The following is a 22,694-nucleotide window of genomic DNA, read 5'->3' as shown; positions in this document are numbered from 1 at the left end:
AGGACATTGCTTTATAAGTAGTTCCAATTACAAATTAGACAATAGCATTTTAATGAACCATTTTTATCTTTAAACACACGCCTTAGTCTATACGTATTAAGAAACTACCTTCAAGATTTTAATGAATGAAAACCAATCCCTGGTCTGTATAGTGTTAGCTGTTTTAAAAAAATGTTTTTCTTTTTTAAAACATAACGTAATTAATACCGTATTTACTCGCTTATAAGACGAGTCAAACTGCAGAAAACAAAGATCCCAATCTTCTGTAGCATAATGCACCTGCAGATCAGGGTCAGTGTTGTTTGTTCTACTGATTACTCCTATGAAACTACACAGACCCAGATATACATGTGCATAATGCGACAGCAAATCTGGGTCTGTGCAGTTTGCAATAGGACACGTCTTATAAGCGATAATAATGGTATGTATTCACAAATTCATTTGCCCGCCAACCGTACTTAAGATCGTCGTAGGGGGAAATGTTAACTGCATTAATAAACCGCATTTGTTCATATTTTCAGATATAATCTCGGCTACTGCAACTGTATACAATCCATCAAGAGACTAGATACAAGATACAAAGACACGAATTTCATGACACCCATATTACTTTGAGGACTATAGGAACAATGGAGTGGATATATCGGCATCCGAGTCCAAATAGCAATTCGTTAATAATAATCTTTCTATATGGGACGAATGACGGTAATATACAACTAGTAACACGAGATGACGTTGTCAGTGTTCTGAGAATATATCACATATGTACAGGCCCGGCCCTAGGACGTGCGCGGCCGAAGGCAGCAAATGATGAGCGCTAGGCCTCAAGCAAAAAATATTGCATTGCAAGGTTGATTTCCTGACAGCCCTGGGCCCAAGGCGGTTGCCTCGTTCGCCGGCCTGGCATATGTACTAAAAATACAAAAGAAGCGCTTGATACAAAAACGTTATGAGAGGGAAAATTTTAAAAAAAAAAAATTATTGTGCAAAGAAATAAATACTGCTAGATGAATAAAAGCGAGGAAAGATACCAAGATATAATGTACGAAGAAAAAGTACATGCATCTCTCTGTCGGTAAGTTTTAATCAAGAACGAAAGGTTTTGCATGAGACAGAAATTATAAAAAGGAAAAAACAATTAAAGGCAAATGAGATATCTTTATATATATATATATATATATATATATATATATATATATATATATATATATATATATATATATATATATATATATATATATATAAGCTTCTCACAATACATGTCATATATAGGTGTATAAATGAACTTAGTTATTCATATTAAAGTTTTCATAAAATAAGTGGTTTCAAGACCAAATGAATTTATAAATTATCATATTAGAACCTAACAGATACTTTCTTCACATCCGTTTTGCATAACAATTTTAGTAGATAATGTAAATTAGAATATTACAAGCCCAAACAATAGGTGTTCTGTCGACTTAATTCTTCCTTTAGTATAAGTCAAGAAGATTGATATAGATTCAAGGTTTATTATTCTTATAATTGAACAAAGCACCGAGTTCAGAATATAATTAATTAATTAATATTGTCCCTCCAAAATACCTTAAATTGTTTTTGAAATATAATGTCAAGTAGATTATAAACATAATAGCCTGCGCAACTTGTAAGGACACAATTTTCATTATGTGGTCAGTGCATTATCTCCCACCCACCCCATAACCACCCTAGTCCACGTTTCACCTAACCCCCACCCAAACTTTAGAAGAGAGAATCCGTACAAACAGATGAAATTAAGATCCCTTCTGGTGTTAACATTATTTTAAGTGCAACATATTTTTGGCACCGGTCTTTATTTTAAAGCTTTACCTTAACATATGTTGATTTACTAACATATATGCGACAGTGAACATAAACGTTACAGTATGAGAGAGATTAACATTCATTATTCTTTTCTGCCCACCAATTAATCATTTGTTCCGACATCCTGAAATGGTCTATTATTCTCCTTTTTTGTATTGGGTGAAATCTCTTAAAATCAATTTGATTATGTCACAGTGGGAGATATAAGGGTTTGCTTAAAATACTTGAAAACGAACATTCACCGTACTTTATCTATTGCATTAAAATGTTTACCCTTCGTTTGCGGTGATTCAATAAACTGCTTCACCAACTGACTTCATCTAAATACGGGATTGGTTTTCCCATATAAATCGCCTTCATTTTAGTAGCTGACATAAAAGCGCAATTTATTAATTCCAGGATCACTAAGAATTAAATGTATGATTTTTCGTGAGCAGTAAAGAAAGGCCTTTGGCGCTTGTTCCATTCATTATAACTGACGATCTGCGCGCTGTATACACACTGAGCCAAAATTAAGGAAATTAATATCGGAAATCTCTACTACATTTCGGAATTATTTGTCATTTTAACAACCGTACACAATTTCATTGATATTGTATCTGTATTAGAGACGATAGAAAATATCTTTTGCTAATAGTCCGTTGTGCGCATAATGAAGAATCAATCTTCGAAAGTAATATATCATAAATTATTTCACTCAGACGCCACGAGAGCGGAAAAGCGGACCTAATGTTGCACATGTGGGTACGATCACACGGTTCTATGCTGTGTCGAAGAAATTCTGTAAAAAGCTACAGCTTCTAAAAATTAAATTTGTCAATCGAGAAGCAACTGAAACTGCGATTTTTTAAAAAGGTTTGTGTGATACTCCGAAAAGTGGATATATGTGTAATTGCCAATATCACGAGCGAAAATAGAATGTTGTGTAACTGGTGAAATAGCAAAATCTGCAAAATGAAATAATACTATAATAGTACAATTTGCAGCTCATTAATAGAAAAAACCACTATAATACTACAATCTGAGGTTCATAAACATTATCACATACATTTTAAATACTGTATCGCGGAGAAGGACAGTTCGAAGACATACATACAATAAATAGTTCAGCAACATATATCACAAAAGAGTGTGATAAAATGATTACTACTTTTATTGTAAATTAGAACTATGCATTATGCCAGTGTTGTTACATAAATGTGCCAAGGAATGGTTTTGGACTACTAGATTTCCTTCGTTTCCGGAATTTCAATATGTGCCAATTGCGATAAAGTCACTGACATTGAATAATGCTTGCGATAATAACAAATATTCAATCGACTATTCAGGTCGATCAGTCTATATATATATATATATATATATATATATATATATATATATATATATATATATATATATATATATATATATATATATATATATATATATATATATATATATATATGTATGTATATATATATATATATATATATATATATATATATATATATATATATATATATATATATATATATATATATATATATATATATATATATATATATAATATTTAGCCACACATATTTAGAATTTTAGTCTTGAGTAATGAAGATAAGCGGAGTCAAATTCTTGGGGCATATTTTTTTCTAATTAGCTGTTATTATTATTATTATTATTATTAGTAGTAGTAGTATCAGTATTATTATTATTATTATTATTATTATTATTACTATTATTATTATTAAAGTTATAATATAATTCGGAAGTAGAATGTGTTCATATGCATGTATGTATGTATATGTATGTATGTACAGACACAGAGAGAAACGGATCCACCATACGAACGTATAACACATTATTTAAAATTTTCAAAGATAACTAAGGACTTATGTGTGTTTAAAGCATTCTCCAACAGATTGTTACACGGTGCTAAATTGTATTAGAGCTACTGGTATTTTTTTTTTCCTTCATGAATTTTAGAAGCAATATTGTTATGGTCAAGATACTTTTCTGCTCATAGGTTTGAATGGGTTACCTGATGTTAAAGTTAATTGTCGCGAGGAATGATATTCAAGAGAATAAAAGAGTTAATTTAGACACACATTAATACTTTCGCAAAGATTGCAGATAACACGTAAGGACGAAACCATTTAGACGGTGATAAGTGGGACCACAAAATGGTTAAAAAGGTAACGTACGTTATTACTGTGGATAAATATTCAAATTTGCACAATTTACGGTTCAACTTGAAGATGTTGTAAATTTTACTGGGTCAATTTTCAATCATATTTAGACAGATTTAAACAAGACTTTCTGCCACAGTGTATGTAACAGAGTCATATAAATCTGAGTGTCATTCATACGTTTGAAAGATTGAATAAACCTTGCAAAGAACTGAAAAAAGTGCATGTTTAGACAGCCGTCATGTAGGCTGAGGTAATCAAATTACAATTTATACAGCTTGAGGCATTTTATGGATGTTTGCATTTTGTTTTTCAATGACTGATAAAGTACAGTGTTCGAGACAGCTTTAGTACGAGCCTGAATGAACACTTCCTTACAGTAATATCAGTTAGTAGTTAGGACAAATTAAAAGGGAAAATAATACAATAAATATACAGAATTGGTTGAACGGTTAACTTAACAATCTACTTATTCATCACACAAACAAGCAAAAAAAAAAACAAGGGAGGTTTTCATATAGAAGTGTTTATGCTAGTTATATCGATGACCTTTCGCAGGCAAATAATTTTTACAAGCAAGCTTATAAAGATAACATTGATGCATATGAATACATTTTGATAGTGGTAGCTATTTTCTCAAAACATATTTTGTCTGTAAAAGCGAATATATAAATACGAAAAGATAATGTTTGATGAGGCATTAGAGTTTTACAATAGAAAAATTGCTGGGAAAGGAAAACATTGAATTGTGCTTAACTTCCCAGAAATAAAAGTCCTTAATGTCTAGAATGTGAAAGTATTTTGAACTTACACAAAATATAACTAGAAAATAGGTTGACATGACACCAAAGATAAATTGATGTTTACTCTATGGAACCTTTAACCTATGTTCGAAGTTCATACAAAGAAAATAGTACAAATAACCATCAACTATATATCTTTTCCGGACAAGATGTTTACATTGCACAATTATAATACATCCTCGAATCTTCTTTCACATAGAATTGGCACAAAATAAACTCAAACCAATCGATATGTAAAATAATAATGTTTACATAAAAGGGGAAAACTATCGGACAACATTCAATGTGTGTAGATAAAAAACTTAGAAGACATTATTTTTCATTTGAGAGACAGTATTAATTGAAGATAAACTACCCTAAAAAATGAAATGATCAACATTACATTGCGTGAACGACGTCACATCCTGCTCGAGGCAATTCATATGAGAGGTACAATGAGTTATAAGATGTTACAACTGCATTATGAAACAAAGATATAGGAAATGGTTGCAAAAAACGAAAAACAAGATACTATATATATTACAATATAAATCAAAGACAGTGAGATGGCATTTCACTGTAAAACAATTAAACATTAAAGAATGAAACCAGCAAAGAATTACATATGAATGTGGAAACAAAAAGTTAAAAGATTATGAATTTATTTAGAGAGGCATATTCTGCACCAATTTAAAAAATTAAAAACTGGTTTCAGATTTAAACATCAACACGTATAACACTTTATCCTTGTCCGGTGTTGTTTTAATCTGTTTTGTGTGCTTTACCTTTGTCCAGGATTGAGGGTAAACTTATGTCCTATGTGACTTTTGTCATTTATTTCAAAGATGTTTACTTCGATCTGGGGTCAATGCCCAACGTTATTTAAAATGTTCTAGAACTTAAAATGTTCTAGAAGCGAACTTGTTTGCAATTCGATTTAATCTTAGGGATTTTTAGTGTGTTTTGTCATGTGAACATTTTTATATTTGGTACGATGCAAAAAATAATTCATTCCTTTATTAAGTTCAGTCTGTGGAATTATTTACTATTGTATTCAGATATAATTTGAGATGAATCATTTATTTAAATTAATTATAGGAATTACAATGTGTTCATTGACTTTTTGAACTAAAAGACTACTTTGGGGTTATTGAAGATTTATTCAAAGACATTCTAGATTATAAAATTGTGATGCATAAAGAATATTGGTACATTAACACATTCAAGACTATTGGTACATCAGCATGTTAAATATTGTAATTCATTCACAACATTCTACACGTTTGGACTTGTAATAGGACATTTGGATTATCTGCAATTAAATTCACAATACAGTAAGTGTCTTCCTAATTTTCACTTGTTATTATAGGGAAATAAATGTATTTGTCATTGTACTAAATTTGTTGGTTTCGGTTCTTTTTATTACTTAGTTTAAACAATCGAGTCAAAACACTTGCAACTCTATTTAACGCTCGAGGTAGCCTGAATATAGGCCAGAATATTTAACAAATTACGAATTTACTCTGGGCAGCCTAAATATCGCCCAAATCTTCTTTAAAATGCAAGCATTTACTAGTATTTAATAAATTAAGAATTTACTCTAGGCAAACCAAATATAGCCCAAATATTTCAAAATAAAGAAATTATTCAGGACACCTTGAATATGACATAGTGACATGAAATTTGGACATAATCTAATTAATTAGCAGCGTAGAATAGATGGCTTCAACAAGTTGTGGAATTTCCTACTAAGATTTAAGAAATCAAAGAGTAGCAGATTTAGTAACTACTTTGTAAACAAATCATGTACACTCCCGTAGAAGACACTTTACGTTTTGGTTGATTAAAATTTGTTTCTGAATGAAATAAACGAGATGTTTCGTAGACTACCACATACCAGCTGCTTTGGCACATTCCGCGTTAACTTTTTTGATACAATGTTGCGGATTTAGGCTAGAGATTGACGTCAGACAGGTGTGGTCCTTACAAATAACATGCAAGTGACAAGGCATAAATTGTCTTCTTTAGCTGGTAATAAGAATGGCAAAAAAAATATGCTTACAGTTGTACATCCTGAATTTCCTCAAAATATACTTGCTTTGTTCTGCAATTCCGAATTTCACGAGCCATGTCATGGGTTCTCAAGCCTGATTACACATTTTGAAATTGTACTGTAATTTCGACTTTATTCCAAGTGCAATTACATCCTCCTTACTGTTTTCAAATTGAAATAAACATTAAATTCCATAGCGTCTTTTTGATAATTGCAGTTGAAAAACTTCATATATTTCCCAAATTATGAATTCAAACATTCAATGACAAATAGAAACACACTTGCAAATGTAAACACGCTTCTCCCTCGCTGCTTCAGTCCGATGTATTTCATATAGAATTGGCACAGATGAATGCAGTCCATAATCACGACATTTTGTAGAATCGACAAAAATACCGAACTCTATTCATTCCAGATCAAATGGAAAAGTTATTGCAATGCGCATTTATTCATAATATAACTCCAAATTTAAATTTTAAGTAGACCAAAACGACATTATCTTTCGAAAGTTATGTCTATCGCGCGACTAAGTTCAAGTTTGTCTGGGCGGAGTAATTTGCCTATTAATAACGCATTTGTGTAATTTCGAATCTACAATGGTGTATTTAGTTTGTAATACGACATACATTCAGTTACTTTGTTTCTTGCAGTGTAGTTTTGCTTGTATAATTAAGCCTTAGGTAGAATAAGAAAATGAACATATAATAAAAAGGTTATTGCAAGGTCGTGCAGTATTTCCATCCGAAAAACTCGATCATACAATTGCAGTAACCTATAATTATTGCATTAATATCAAAGTCTAGATTGTTGAGAAGCTATAAAATCAACAGTAGTAGGCTTAGGTTATGATTTTGAATATTTTATATTGATTCGATGTATGCATAATCATCGTCTGTAATTTGTTTCGTGATATAAAAATCAATGATTTTATCGGTGATAAATGGACAAATGGGATTCTGAGATGAAGAAGCAGCCATATCTTCCTATAATCTATTATCTACATAATCTACTATTGAAAATCACCCTACAATGAGGCAACTACTAAAATTTCAACTAGAATGGGTTTTGACGCGATCGCTTCTGTAGAACGCAACAATCTTTCTCTTCTTCACATCTTAAACGTACTTATGTCTCAATTGTTTTTATTCATCTTATGCGTTTAAATTAGGTTTAGTTCAGATTTAAATTGAGCTAACTTACTCATTTTTCTTGCTAATAAATGGGATGTAAACAAAACAAAAAGCAAGTTTAATCAAAGACTGAGATAGAACTTCACAGCAAAAGCCAACGTATCAACCTACAGTTGAGCTTGGCAACTTGAAGAAGTTGGAAGATTCTAAGATAAAAGAAATGATACAATTCAACAATGTACCAACAAAATAAAGTATCTGATAGCTGGCGTAGCTGTTTTAAGCAATTTATTGATTTTTTAAATTTATTTCGTTACAGTCTTCAACATCCGGTTGTAAAAGATGCTGAAGGCAACAATGAGCAAATTACAGACGAAACGCCAGTGCGAGGTCTAACGATAAGATAAAACCTGCATCTTACAATCCAATACCAAAAAATACCTGAACTTCTTTTCTTAATAAACGCATATATTTTATCTACAGATAAATGTTGACTGAAACAAAGAGCATTATTAATACAATGTGCTATGAAACATTAAGCTTTCCTCTTACAGTCACATACAGAAAACGCTTCGCTGAAGCTATTGTAGTGTACAACTGGATAAGCATCAGACATGCATAAAGAAGACGCTGTAAAACTGAGTCTGTTCAAAACTGACTACTTGATAGAGCATGGACTTTAATCACATAAAATTGTTAGCCGATGAATGGTTACTTCTTGACCAAATGACCAGATCTCTTGTGTACGTACAGCTTACAAAATATGTTGCTGTATATTTTAAAAGAAAGCCCAAGAAAATTGTTAAAGTAATAAATACAGCAGTTGAACAATACAGTATTGACGACATTATCAACATGGTAGTCAGTGATAATGAAATGAATCGTGGGGAGTTTCTAATCATCAGTAGGTAAAATAGATACAAGAGTACAAAATACTATCTGAAACTTAAACAAAGTTAAGGGAGATGAGATTTTAGAATAGTTATCTGCAAAAAGATGGCATGTCGTGTCATAGACGAAGTAGCTGTGCCTATGACACGCACAGACACGAAGCAGGACGCGCGCGCACAGTAGATCGTCATTACTCTAAAGATACACGTGAAAAGGTCAGTTACGAAAAAGGTCACACATTTTAGAAATATAAAGTTATTTTACAATCAGGTAGAGCAGTCCCGACATAATCTTATGGACTCCATAAGAAATAAGTTTATTTCAGCAATCGGCCGAATGGTGGTCTATCAATATTATTACACTGAATATATTTTGTTCTTTGGTATTGTGATATTTCCATTTTGCTGAAGAACGATATATTTTGCTACATGGACGACAAGAATGAAGCAAGGGCATTTTAATTCCTGATAGCTGTTTCAACCTGGGAATCTAAATGGACAGTGATGTTGAATGGATGACAATAATTACAGTAAAAATGTATGATGCCGAACGACTAAAACACAATTCAAACGTTAATATGGATCTGAGTAGCCATTATACAATGTATATAAGGAACTGCAATTCTTAACTGTTATGATTCAATAAAGAATGATCAATACAAAACCACAATACACCAGACATTATTTATACGTTTTCTTCCAGCTACAACGCTTTACAATTACATGTATATATCAGTTACACAAAAGACTTTCAGTTGTAACTATTTAACTTTATTAGAGATTTTGCCTGCTAATATTTTGTCAGGGATATCGTTTTTTTATAATATACAATTGTATTGGTCATTACAAGAAAGTATAAATATGAACCGTAAACAGATTAAATGTCAGCATTAGAAATGAAGATGGAAAAGTAGTATATGTTCACTATATGATTAAATATATTTCCATGTGAAGAAAGAGCGTACGTCATGCATTCTGGTGATTTTGGTTTAGGTGTACATATTAAGAAATAAAGAAACATTTACTAGATCAATAGGTGATACAATTAGCAGTAACTTTAAATCTCAACATAACCATGTCACATATAGCTGTGATTCGACAAATTGAATGATGCAGCACTAGTCAGTTTGTACCAATAAAATGTATGCACAATACGGATGACTGTTGCGGATATAAATTTTTAAAAAACATAAAGCATGCGGCAAAATTGAGATAATAAATTAAAATTCATTTGGTACAGTAGTAATGACAGAGCTAAACATATCTCTTGACTTAAACCTCGCCCACCAAAACAAAGAAAACAAAAAAAAATTGATGAGAGGCGATATAGATATTAAAGACTTTTTTAAAAAAAAGAGATCAGATATATTGTCTAATGTTACTCATGTATTGCAAACCGGAAGAGAAAGAGCAGATGAAATACCTTAAATTCAACGATGTTTAGAATCAGTTTGAACGATGAATAATATTGGAATATATGTTTATCGGTATAAAGAAGATAAATGATCTCTTTAAAAAGCACAACTCTTTACATTCTCAACTGGAACAATCATAAAAAGACGTAAACAACTATACCAACAAAAACAAAAGAAAACAAAAAACAACGACCAAGAGTTTTAAAAACTTGTGAATATTTTAACACCAAAATGATTGATGTGAACAACAGGATAAGAGTAAACACTACTATTTTGTCATAGTTGCAGAAAAGACTGAAGTGACAGATATAATCAAAGAAATCTGTTCCAACAACGACAAAATAAATTAATACGAAAGCATGATGACAGCTAAGAAAACAACTTACGATTATCCATTTTACTGATCTGAGCAATAAAATCAGAACAATAAAAAGTTTTACTTTTCAAGAGGTTCACAAATCAAATACTGAGAGATGCAACAATTTAAAACCGAGATAAAAGAGGTTGTACGTCAAAAGTTAATTAGTAACATTGGCGTATTACAGGGTAGCATTGATGAATTGTACGAAAACATAAATTGAATTAGAAATGATTTCAGTGACTTGGAATAAACACTTACAGCTGTAATGCATTCATTATAAACTGAAATAGATACAAATATAGCGTCATTTGACAGTGATTTAAGCCTGACATTAGGTGGAAAGGGTTCTTAACTGAGTGCAAGAATGGATACATTTTAAGTAGAATTCTATAAATATGAAAAGGTGTTTGATGACAAAGTAAACTAATACCCGTAATGCTTTATCAATATCTTAGTGTTCTACGTCACGAGAAACCTTGCTGTAAACAACTTTCCAGGAGTTATTACTGTTAAAAGTACACTTTAAATACTGGTTGATGACTTTACTTTGCGACTTTTATTCAAACAAAATTATTATAGCAGAGTACCAAAGTCATTAAAATAAATTTAAAAAAGTCATGCATATATACAGTTATACTTTTTTACAATTCTTTCCAACAATACCTGGATATGAAATTAATTAATTATTTAATTAATTTTACGACTCTGGTTCTTATGTATGTTTGAGTAAAATCAGCAAACTATTTGTTTCTCTGCAACAACAAAGTGAAAAGTTAAGAGACGCTTTCAATATTGTGAATTAAATCCTAAATAATCCTAAATTTCCTATCATAAGTCCGAACGAATAGAAAATATTTCGAATGAATTCCGTTAGCTTTGAATGTCCGGATTTAACACAATGATAAAGTTCAGAATGTCTTTGAATAAGTGCACAAAAAAAATCATTTTCAAATAATTTATTGTTTCTTTGGAGATAATGGGTACTCTTTGACATAGTCATACTACTATAATGAAATATCGATATCCACTACCAAAACGCAGCCAGTGTCTAAGTTGTCTTATATGTCGAGCATATTTTCTCGTATCCATATAATTCGTCCATGAGTTGAATATCCAAAGTGTCTACCACCACGTATTGGGTCATGGCTTGACAATAGACTTTTGACAATATCTTGGTATCTATTGGATGACCTTGACCCTTCATACTCCCTATCATGTTTTGTCTAACTTTATATGTACAAGTAATATTTTTAATTTTATGCTAATTCCACCGCGTATTATATTCTCCGTCATCAAGAAGATCAACAATTCAAGTTCTGCATCAAATATCTTTGTCGCATCATGTGCTAGTCTAGGGACAGTGTAATTATGAGCTGAACCAAGTTTTTTTATTTGTATTCTAATTTCGAATAATTTGATATGTTTAAATGACTTGATTGTAACTGTCATTTGGATTGGATGATTTAATTGTCTCGTGGAACCGTTGAAAACTACACATATATTCATACTGGTAAATGCATTTTCTCAAATATTTACAAGCTCTATTTGTAAGCTGTTTTAGAGGCCTGCAAATCTTTCAACTTGTATTTTATTTCCTTCTTTTACAAATTTGTCTGCTATGAAATCATGGTTGAATGATAATTATTTTTCAACCTTGTCCAGTTGGAGTTTAACTTATATGTGGACCAGATGACTGTCATATCCAGAAAAGGAATGAATAAAAAAAATGATCAATGATTACGATCGCAAACTTTGTCATCTTCTGCTGTACGTCCTGCACAGGCGACCATTACCACGATGTCGTTTTCACACATTTAACACATATTTGTTGAGTTGAAATTATGTTCATATTCACCAAAGTACGCTGAATTAAGCATTTGAACCCGACCATCTCTGTCACCTCTAAACAGTGATTCATTGCTGTGTCGGGTTAGGTTAAATTAAGCGTAAAATTCACTCATTCACAAATAAAGTCAACAAACGAAAACATTCAACAGTCTGAAAATATTGTGGGTAATTCTGTTTATAAATCCGTAAATGTGTCTTATAAAATCTATCTAAATTAATAACATTAGAAGGCATGTGTTATAACTCGGTGGTTAGCGGCGGTGTTTGCGACCAGATGTGTGCGAATTGGTTCGAGTCCTGATCATTCAGGATGGGTTGGCATGCCGTATCGTGGGGAAGGTACTTTACTTCAATCAACTCGCACGACATAGCCTTGATGCACCCAAAATATTGTTTTTTGGGAGTTTCTTTTAGAAATGGGAGGCTTTTTCGCATCAAAGTAGGGAATCTTTGCAAGACACAAGTAAACCTTATGTTCTAGAATAAGAATGTGCACCAATTTCCTTTGATGCAATTATTGCTTGTGGTCTTTGATACAGTTATTGCTTGTGATCTTTGATACAGTTGTTGCTTGTGATCTTTGATACAGTTATTGCTTGTGATCTTTGATACAGTTATTGCTTTGTGATCTCTGATGCAGTTATTGCTTGTGATCTTTGATACAGTTATTACTTGTGATCTTTGATACAGTTGTTGCTTGTGATCTTTGATACAGTTATTGCTTTGTGATCTCTGATGCAGTTATTGCTTGTGATCTTTGATACAGTTATTACTTGTGATCTTTGATACAGTTATTACTTGTGATCTCTGATTCATTTCTTGCTTCTGAACAAATGGAATACGAAAACTAAATGTAGATAGTGACTGTATTTTTTTGGCAGAGTCAAACGCAGGAAACAATCATTCAGCCAATTAAAATGTTTCTCAAAGCACTGCCGAATATTGTAACCGTTATATTTCACAATAAACATAGATAGACAGACAGATAGACAGACAGATATGTAGATAGATGACTGAATTGATAGGTTAATGGATGAAGGCCAACGACTCTAATAATGTATGGAAAAATCTCTTAATCTTTATGCAGAAATGAAAACCCGTCATGTGTGTGTGTGTGTGTATGTATGTGTGTGCGTCTGTGTGTATGTGTGTCCTGATTTATATAAACGGAAAGAGGTGGGGGGAGGTAGTAAAGAAAGCGAAGCACACCTGGGCTATAAGGGCCATATATTAAACGATTTCGTCTTAAATACACTTAGCAGTTTATCCTGGTCTTTGCTGTATCTCTTTGCAGTATACGGTGTTATCTATTAGTGGCCATTGTTATACAGCCACTACATACCTTAAATGACTTAACTATCATTCCACTCACACAAACTTGTTATTAAATTTTCCTGTTTTCTTTTGAATGTGATGAAAAGGTCCAGATAGGCGGGATTAGTTGCTTTTGTCAGGAATACTTCAAAGGAAGTCAGTTTGATATTTGAATAATAAGATCAGCCGCGAGAATTTTTGGAAATCCTTGTCGTGTGTATCGTATCCTCTCGCACCACAGGACGAGATAAGATGAGACAAAAATTTGAAAATCAGTGACTAATTGCGATTGGTCATATCCAGTCTCGAACGAACCAAGCAGTGACCCACTCGATAGCAATATATTCTGTTGTTAAATCAGTGACGATTTTTTTATTTTGCCGCCCTGTCAGAGCATCGGAGTTGCTTCGCCCCCCCCCCCCCATGTCTTTAAAGGGATTTTTTTTGTCTTCAAATAATGGCAAAATTTAAGTAGAGCCGTTGTTTATTTTCAAAATAAGTAAAACTTTCAGCAGAACCAGATTTTCATACGTTAAAATCTGCCTCCCCCGACTTACCGTTAAAGACAACTACGATGCTTGCCTAATCGAAATTCTGCCACCCCGTTAAATCCTCGCTTTAACGTTGAATTTATTTCCCTTTTACCAATCGTATAATCATCAGCCTTTCCCGTCAATTCGAGAGAGAAACATTGAATGCAATTCTTCGCTATTGTAAACTATATTCTGAATAAGATTCTTTCACATGGAACAATATGGTGACGGAAAGAGACAAAGTCACAAAGAGAACAGAACATTCTTTGAGGCGAACCACCAAAAAAAGCAAATTGGTATGTACTCCTACAATCACTTCCGGTATTATTTCGAGACGTGTCGAAAATGGCAGTAGTGTTCTGAACTCCATTTTGCTTAGTAAGGAAGCATATTGTAAATGTTTTAAATAGGCGTTATTGACAAACGTATTCTCATTTAGAGGAATATAAATGTTTACAAATCTGACATCATATTCTTTCAAACCCTTTAAAAGAAAACTATTTTCTGTTGTCAATATCAATGTCACTTTGGATGTGTTGGATGAAAAGTTGTGAACTGTTAGAAATTTTAAAGCAAAGTAGCTGACACTGTGTAATACTAAATAACAGAATAATTTGTTATTGTGTAATACTAAATAACATAACAATTTGTTATTGTGTAATAATAAATAACAGAATAATTATGTTTAAGGAACCGTCAAAATACTAATTGAATTGCAAAGTGTGTTAGGACAGATATTGGGCATTAGTAAAACAAAAATACAAATTGTTTGTTGGTAAAATGTTTGTTGGGGGTTTTGGGAGATGGGTTGGTGGTATTTCGGAGATTTTTGAGAGAACACACCATGAGTGGATAATCGGAGCAATAGAAAATTCATGCAAAATAGAAGCAGGGAAGGAAAAAGGTCAATACAATATAATGAAATTATTCTTATTATTATTGTAGTTTCATCCATCTGAGAGAGAGAGAGAGAGAGAGAGAGAGAGAGAGAGAGAGAGAGAGAGAGAGATTTGCTTGCAAACCCTTTTAAAGACAAGTTTCCATTCAGCCACATGTTTTCCACTTCGGTTCCTAAGACGTATATATTATTTGTGAAATATGGTATAGAGTGGTGAAATGTAAAACCCGATATTTTTTTAATATTTTAAACCAACAAAAATACAATTTATGCACCTATGTACACCGAAATTGATGTACAAGTTACTTAGCACTCCAAACCTACAGTAATCATTTGGTAAATGCATCTATCTTTACATATTTACATGTACATTGTCTTTCCATTAATTATATCGTCCTTTCTGTCTCTTTTTTGTCTTTAGATAGATAGAAGATATATAGATAGATAAATCGTTCGGTAGGTAGGTATGCAGACAGACAGACAAACAGACAGACAGACAGGTAGGTATGTAGGCATGGATGCAGACAGATAGACAGACAGAGAGACAGATAGTTAGTATCGTTATCACTGGAAACTGGTGTTCGATCTCCTTATTGACTTGTATTAACCTTATAGTCAGATTTGCAGGCCTTGTCTGCAATGAGCACGGTGATTTTGTGTATACTGATCTAATTATACAGGTATAGAATTAACCGTTTGCTCATTGTCCGACCCAAACATGACAAATTAATTACAACATCTCCTTAGAATATAAAAATTGGGTTTTGGCAGCTGAGGGCTTCAGTTCGACATATTTACAACACAATGGTCAGAAGAGATTCCGTATTGTGCTTTGTCGTGGGAGTCCATCGCCGTGATTGTAAGATCTGTATGATTTATAATCGTCCACATCTCAATGACAATGTCTAAATAGCAGTGATACATTGCTTGACTTTCGCCATTTCTCTTCAAATCGCATGGTTTATTGTGACTAATCAAGTACCCTCTAACATCAGACCATCAACCTTTCTTATGTCTATATTCCAGAAGTAGATGATAAATTCATCCATCATGAAAACAAATTAATACAGATTTGTTGTTATCAAAGCTTTTGTCAAAACTAGCATTGAAATACTTTGCTGATTGAATTAAGGACAAGGCATCAATTAGTTTGGATACAAACAGCTGATTTATGACTAGAAACGGCGCTCTGACAGCTCTTGGCGCGAGTTCTACATACGTCTGCAACAGCAGAAGCCACGCCGTATTGGTGAGGGATGCACACCACTCATCGTCGTCTCTTTCTATCACGATTTTAGACGAATATCAAAGGCATATCAATGTCCAATGTCAGAATGGTTGTGGTGGTGGTTTGCAGCTTATATGTGTGTGTGTGTGTGTGTGTGTGTGTGTGTGTGTGTGTGTGACAAAGCTTTTAGACATGAATAATTCTCTTTTTCGCAATTTTGTGACCTGGTCACAAACTTCCATTTAAACCTCACTAAATCAGTTAAATTGATAAGAAAACTGTAACCTAACGAAACATAACCCACGCGAGGTTTACAACGCATACATTTATCAAAGACAGTATTTCTTGGTAATAAATAATAACGGAAATGACAGCATAATGGTAAATTAGATACCAGTATTTAACTCGCAATCTCTTTCTTCCAGTTTAAGGACTATTTCGGATCAAAATGGCTGACCCTATCCACGCAGGTGGCCGGCCATAAAGTCAGTTATATTTATCGTCAGTATAATATACCCCTTTAAACTGTGAGAAATACAGTCTTGGGTTAATGAGGTGAGGAGTGGGATCAAAGCTTATAAAATATACATCTGTGTATTTGAACTGCTTCTCGCTGTTTGAAGTTCATCAATTCCCAGTTGCGAGTACACCTTCTTTTCGGCACGGTCCTGTAATGTGCGAATCTTATTTTACACGCTTATATCACATGCACGCCCACCATGGGATATTAAAGAGACACTAATGAAATGAAGGAAGGGAAATCCAGGACAAACAAATCTACTTGTAATTTATGAATCAGAAGTGATCATGTGATTATTTCTTCGCCTTTGACCGGATCTTTGATGTCTTTTTTAATTCAAGAAACACAGAATAATATCTATATTTTTGCATTTACAGACATAAAAATGTTCATACTCAATTAAATTTTGACCCCTATTGATTATCCTAGATATTTTCATCATGGTAGACTTCTTAGTGATGATTTTGTTGCGTTCAAAAAACCATACTGAATCCGGTTCAAACTGTTGACGATAACATTTTCTGCTTTGCTTTTCTGGACTCTTCATGCAGGACTTTTATACAAATTATGCTTCCTTCAGCAAAAACTGGAGAAAAGTATGTTCACTGGAAGAAAAAAAAAAAACAACGATATTTTGGAGGTTCATCGCAAATTCATTGACCTTAAATCGTAAATCCACATTTTCATTTTATATTTTTCTGATGTTTTTATTACGGTAATCGTAAGTTTGCCCCTTCATGTCACTAGAGGCTTATAGTGAAGATGTATGCCATGATCATTTCCAGCTGAGAAGGTCTTAGAGTTTTTAAAAATTTTAGTTTTATCTGATATTTCACTTTTGTACCCCTTCTCAGCTTTAACTTTGTTTTTGATACTTTTATTTTTGGATACCCAAGCTTACTGGTCACAATATAGCTATGATTGTGCTACTAAACATACACATAACAGTGTTCATTATTTTTTTTTAAATACGAACGATTTCTGAATGTGAAATTTCTTTGCGATCTTCTTCCTAAAAAAAATTAAAGGCAAACACGTAAACACCATGATTCTGCGGAGAATACAATAATGTAAACGAAAACAAATAGCATAATAACTAAATATGTACAACTCAAGATAACGGCTAATTTGTTCTGGTCTGATCGAAAGCCTTATATTAGACTAGATGCGAATCTATTACAGATTTAGATTACTTGCTGTCATGGATGACGTCACCTAAGAACTGTCCAATATTAGTTACGCTATATTTAGACGCAATGTTCAATGTGAGTAGATGAAGAGAGTTGAATAAACAACAAGAACATCAAAAGCTGTTATTTTGTTAATAAATAATTATCTAAGATATAATTATAATTTAAAAAAAAAACACACATTGTCACTACAGTCACTTCAACTGAGCGCTTGTATCACGTCTTATTTGATAGGGAAAGGACATCGGATCACGTTCGACCCTTCTATATCAAACTCGACGTAATACAGACATCAAGATCAAGCTACAGTGCTCATAATGTGTATGTACAATCAATCAACCTTAAATACAGATATTAATAATAATAAAAATAAAGGCAGCTGTGCAGCTCTGTACACTTACAATTAGACTTTACTCGTATCAGCATTATTATGCATGCTTGGTGTAGGGTTATTTTGGTAACCTACTATTGTTACAGAAAATTCTTATATCAATATATATCAGGAGGAAACAGACTTAAGGTTTATGTCCATAAATGATGAGGAAACAGACATAGGGTTTATGTCCATAAATGATGAGGAAACAGACATAGGGTTTATGTCCATAAATGATGAGGAAACAGACTTAAGGTTTATGTCCATAAATGATGAGGAAACAGACATAGGGTTTATGTCCATAAATGATGAGGAAACAGACTTAAGGTTTATGTCCATAAATGATGAGGAAACAGACTTAAGGTTTATGTCCATAAATGATGAGGAAACAGACTTAAGGTTTATGTCCATAAATGATGAGGAAACAGACTTAAGGTTTATGTCCATAAATGATGAGGAAACAGACTTAAGGTTTATGTCCATAAATGATGAGGAAACAGACTTAAGGTTTATGTCCATAAATGATGAGGAAACAGACATAGGGTTTATGTCCATAAATGATGAGGAAACAGACTTAAGGTTTATGTCCATAAATGATGAGGAAACAGACATAGGGTTTATGTCCATAAATGATGAGGAAACAGACTTAAGGTTTATGTCCATAAATGATGAGGAAACAGACTTAAGGTTTATGTCCATAAATGATGAGGAAACAGACTTAAGGTTTATGTCCATAAATGATGAGGAAACAGACATAGGGTTTATGTCCATAAATGATGAGGAAACAGACTTAAGGTTTATGTCCATAAATGATGAGGAAACAGACTTAAGGTTTATGTCCATAAATGATGAGGAAACAGACTTAAGGTTTATGTCCATAAATGATGAGGAAACAGACTTAAGGTTTATGTCCATAAATGATGAGGAAACAGACTTAAGGTTTATGTCCATAAATGATGAGGAAACAGACTTAAGGTTTATGTCCATAAATGATGAGGAAACAGACATAGGGTTTATGTCCATAAATGATGAGGAAACAGACTTAAGGTTTATGTCCATAAATGATGAGGAAACAGACATAGGGTTTATGTCCATAACTGTAGGAGAAAACAGACTTGGGGCTTATGGGAAATACTAGGGGGAAACATACTTATGGTTATATCCATAAATGGAGGAGGAAACAGACTTATGGCTTATAGAAATACTAGGAGGAAACGGACTTGGGGTTCATGTCTATAAATGTAGGGGAAAACAGACTTACGGCTTTTGGGAAATACTGGGATGAAATAGACTTAGGGTTTATGGGAAATACGAGGAGGAAACATACTTAGTGCTTATGGGAAATACTAGGAGGAAATAGACTTAGGGTTTATGGGAAATACGAGGAAACATACTTAGGGCTTATGTGAAATACTAGGAGAAAACAGACCTAGGGCTTATGGGAAATATTAGGAGGAAACAGATATAGTGCTTATGGGAAATACTAGGAGGAAACAGATTTAGTGTTTATGGGAAATACTAGGCGGAAACAGATTTAGTGATTATGGGAAATACTAGGAGGAAAGACTTAGGGCTTATGGAAAATACTAGGAATACTACACATCCCTTTTGACTATTGTATTCCTGAATTAATGTGTCTAAATAAACATGTTTTAAACGACTGCTATAAATACTACTAGTTGAGATGTAATCGCTGTAGTTTAGATTTTAAAGTATTGGACTCGTTTGCTAAATAGTGCGAGTTCAATCCGGTCACCCCGGAATGGTTGTCGTGTTGTGTCCCTGGGCAAGGTACTTTATTATGGTTGCATTAACATGATATATCCCTCAAAGTGTTGATGTGCAGTAAAATACGGAAATGACAAAATTCAAAAAGCACCAGTTGCCATTATATTTGTTTAAACTAAATATAAAGATATGGTCATGAAATAGTTAATCTTGGTTCCTAAAATAATGAGTGGCGTTCATCCAATATTGAAAATTAAATTCTAGCTAGTTCAACGAATTCATTTAACCTATACAAAAACGTATTCTTTATTTTAAAGGAATCATGATATATACCTTTTTAAATTATGTTTCTCAAGATTATATCTCTAACCTAACTGAACTAAGGTCATCATATACTGAGAGTAACGTTCGATCAACAACTAACAACTAACTCCAGAGTCCGTGGTCGAAAATTAAACTTTTCAAAAACTCCCGTGTCAGCACATACCTTTTGGAATTCCTTACCCATGAGGATACGTAATTCCCTTGCTTCATTTTAAACCTCGTTTAAGAAATTATTTCTTGACTAGCTGGACTTATATATTAAAGCTTCCCATTGTTTTAAAATGGTATAATTGCGTCCAGAAATAATACGCGCATGTTTTAATCGAAGCATGCATATACGACGTCTGACCGAAATGTGTTTACCTCTGCAATGTATATCGTTGATATATGTATGTGTTGACCATTATAATGAGACATAAATTAATTTTAAATTTGTGGACGTACTTGTGCGAGGATTCCTAAGTGTGTTGAAGTGACTTTTATTGTTTCTTTACAAAATATGAAGGAACACATGGTAGATGGATCTTTCATGACAAAATGCGCTATCATAGTAAAATAAACGTTATTATTATTATTATTATTATTATTAACCGGTTCACAAAAGACGTACAGTTCCTAACTGGAGATTACTTTTGCTTGATTCATAGTTGTAAGCTTATAAAGCAAAATAAAAATGAAACTTTTCTGTAGCACTAATTATCTAAACTAGACACTATAACAAGACATGTATAATATCTAGAGCTTGTTTTTCTTCTCTCGCTCACTTCTCTGATTTGTTTTGCGATTTTTATTATCTCGATTAAATACATTATTTTCTTTTTCCATTATTTAAATTTACTTTCGCCATAGCTTTATTTCAAACAAATCTTTATTTGGTTTCTTGAATCCCGTTCATTCGTCAACAAAACGAGCAAATATGTTATAACGCGCATCAACGGTCACTGAGATTTGTCTGATACTTATATGTCCCCTACTTACGGTGTACCTGCTTCCAAGCAGACCTTTGAACACAAACGGTTGTTGCTGTGGCTGGGATTGTTTAGATCACGAAACATTACTTTTCAATAAGACTTGCATAAAAGCTCGAACCCATGGATTCCAGATTCAGAGCCATACATATTATAATTACACTTTAGAACATCTATCTACTTACGTTATTAAAGGAAGCTATTTTGATGCTTTACTGAAGTCACAGGTGCTAAATAAAACACTTGCATTTTATGCTCGCTTACGTTTGAATCGTTATTTACTGATGTGTGCATTTGTTCATTATGCCAAGTTTGAAGACATTATAAGTTTTTCTCTGTGTGAGATCCTACAAATAAGATACTCACAGGATAGTGAACAAGCCATCGTAGCTATGTTAGTCACGAAATGAAAGGATTCAGCTCACCATCTGTAGAATTCATCAGAAAAGCACACCTGGCAAAGCCTAACTTAAACCGACTATGAGTCGCACTAATCGTTATTGCTACAGTGACTTTGATGGAGCCGTCTTTTGTTGTCGAGATTATATACTGATCTTCATGCATAACACTAGAAATTAGTTTTGTTCTGTGTGTGTGTGTGTGTGTGTGTGTGCGCGCGCGCGCGCGCTGGTGCACAGAATATGCCTTCAGGCTAACATCAGAGAGAGAGAGAGACGATATGCACAATCGTCGGATTTAAAATACCTCTGCAAAATAATTGTCAAAGTGTGCAAACAAGAGCTGCGAAAAATTTGATAAGCAACCAGGGACAAAACTGTAATGGATAACGTTTATTTTTATCCTCTCAAACAGGTGACAATAGAAGCCAGCTACAGTCAATCAAGACATTTAAAGATAACGATGCGGTGTCTCGGAATTTCGCGTTAACCTTTATGCATAATATTGGTAGTTAATTTTGTCAACACTCAAGCATCAGCTGAACATGACTTTGAGCAAAATATCAAGACCTAGATTCACACAGGTTTGCTACCGAAAATACCCTGCATTAATTAGTGTTCCCAATGTGCTAATATGGCGTTTGATCTCAGAAGTATTTGAAGAATATCTTTGGCAAGCAAGGGGTCCGCGCTCCTCGGGTAAACTTTATTTTACGGTCTCATATAAGCGACAATAC

Source organism: Sinohyriopsis cumingii, chromosome 7 (genome assembly GCF_028554795.1).
Source record: "Sinohyriopsis cumingii isolate HCF-2022 chromosome 7, ASM2855479v2, whole genome shotgun sequence".
In the NCBI taxonomy this organism is placed as follows: domain Eukaryota; kingdom Metazoa; phylum Mollusca; class Bivalvia; order Unionida; family Unionidae; genus Sinohyriopsis; species Sinohyriopsis cumingii.
This window is presented reverse-complemented; position numbering follows the sequence as displayed.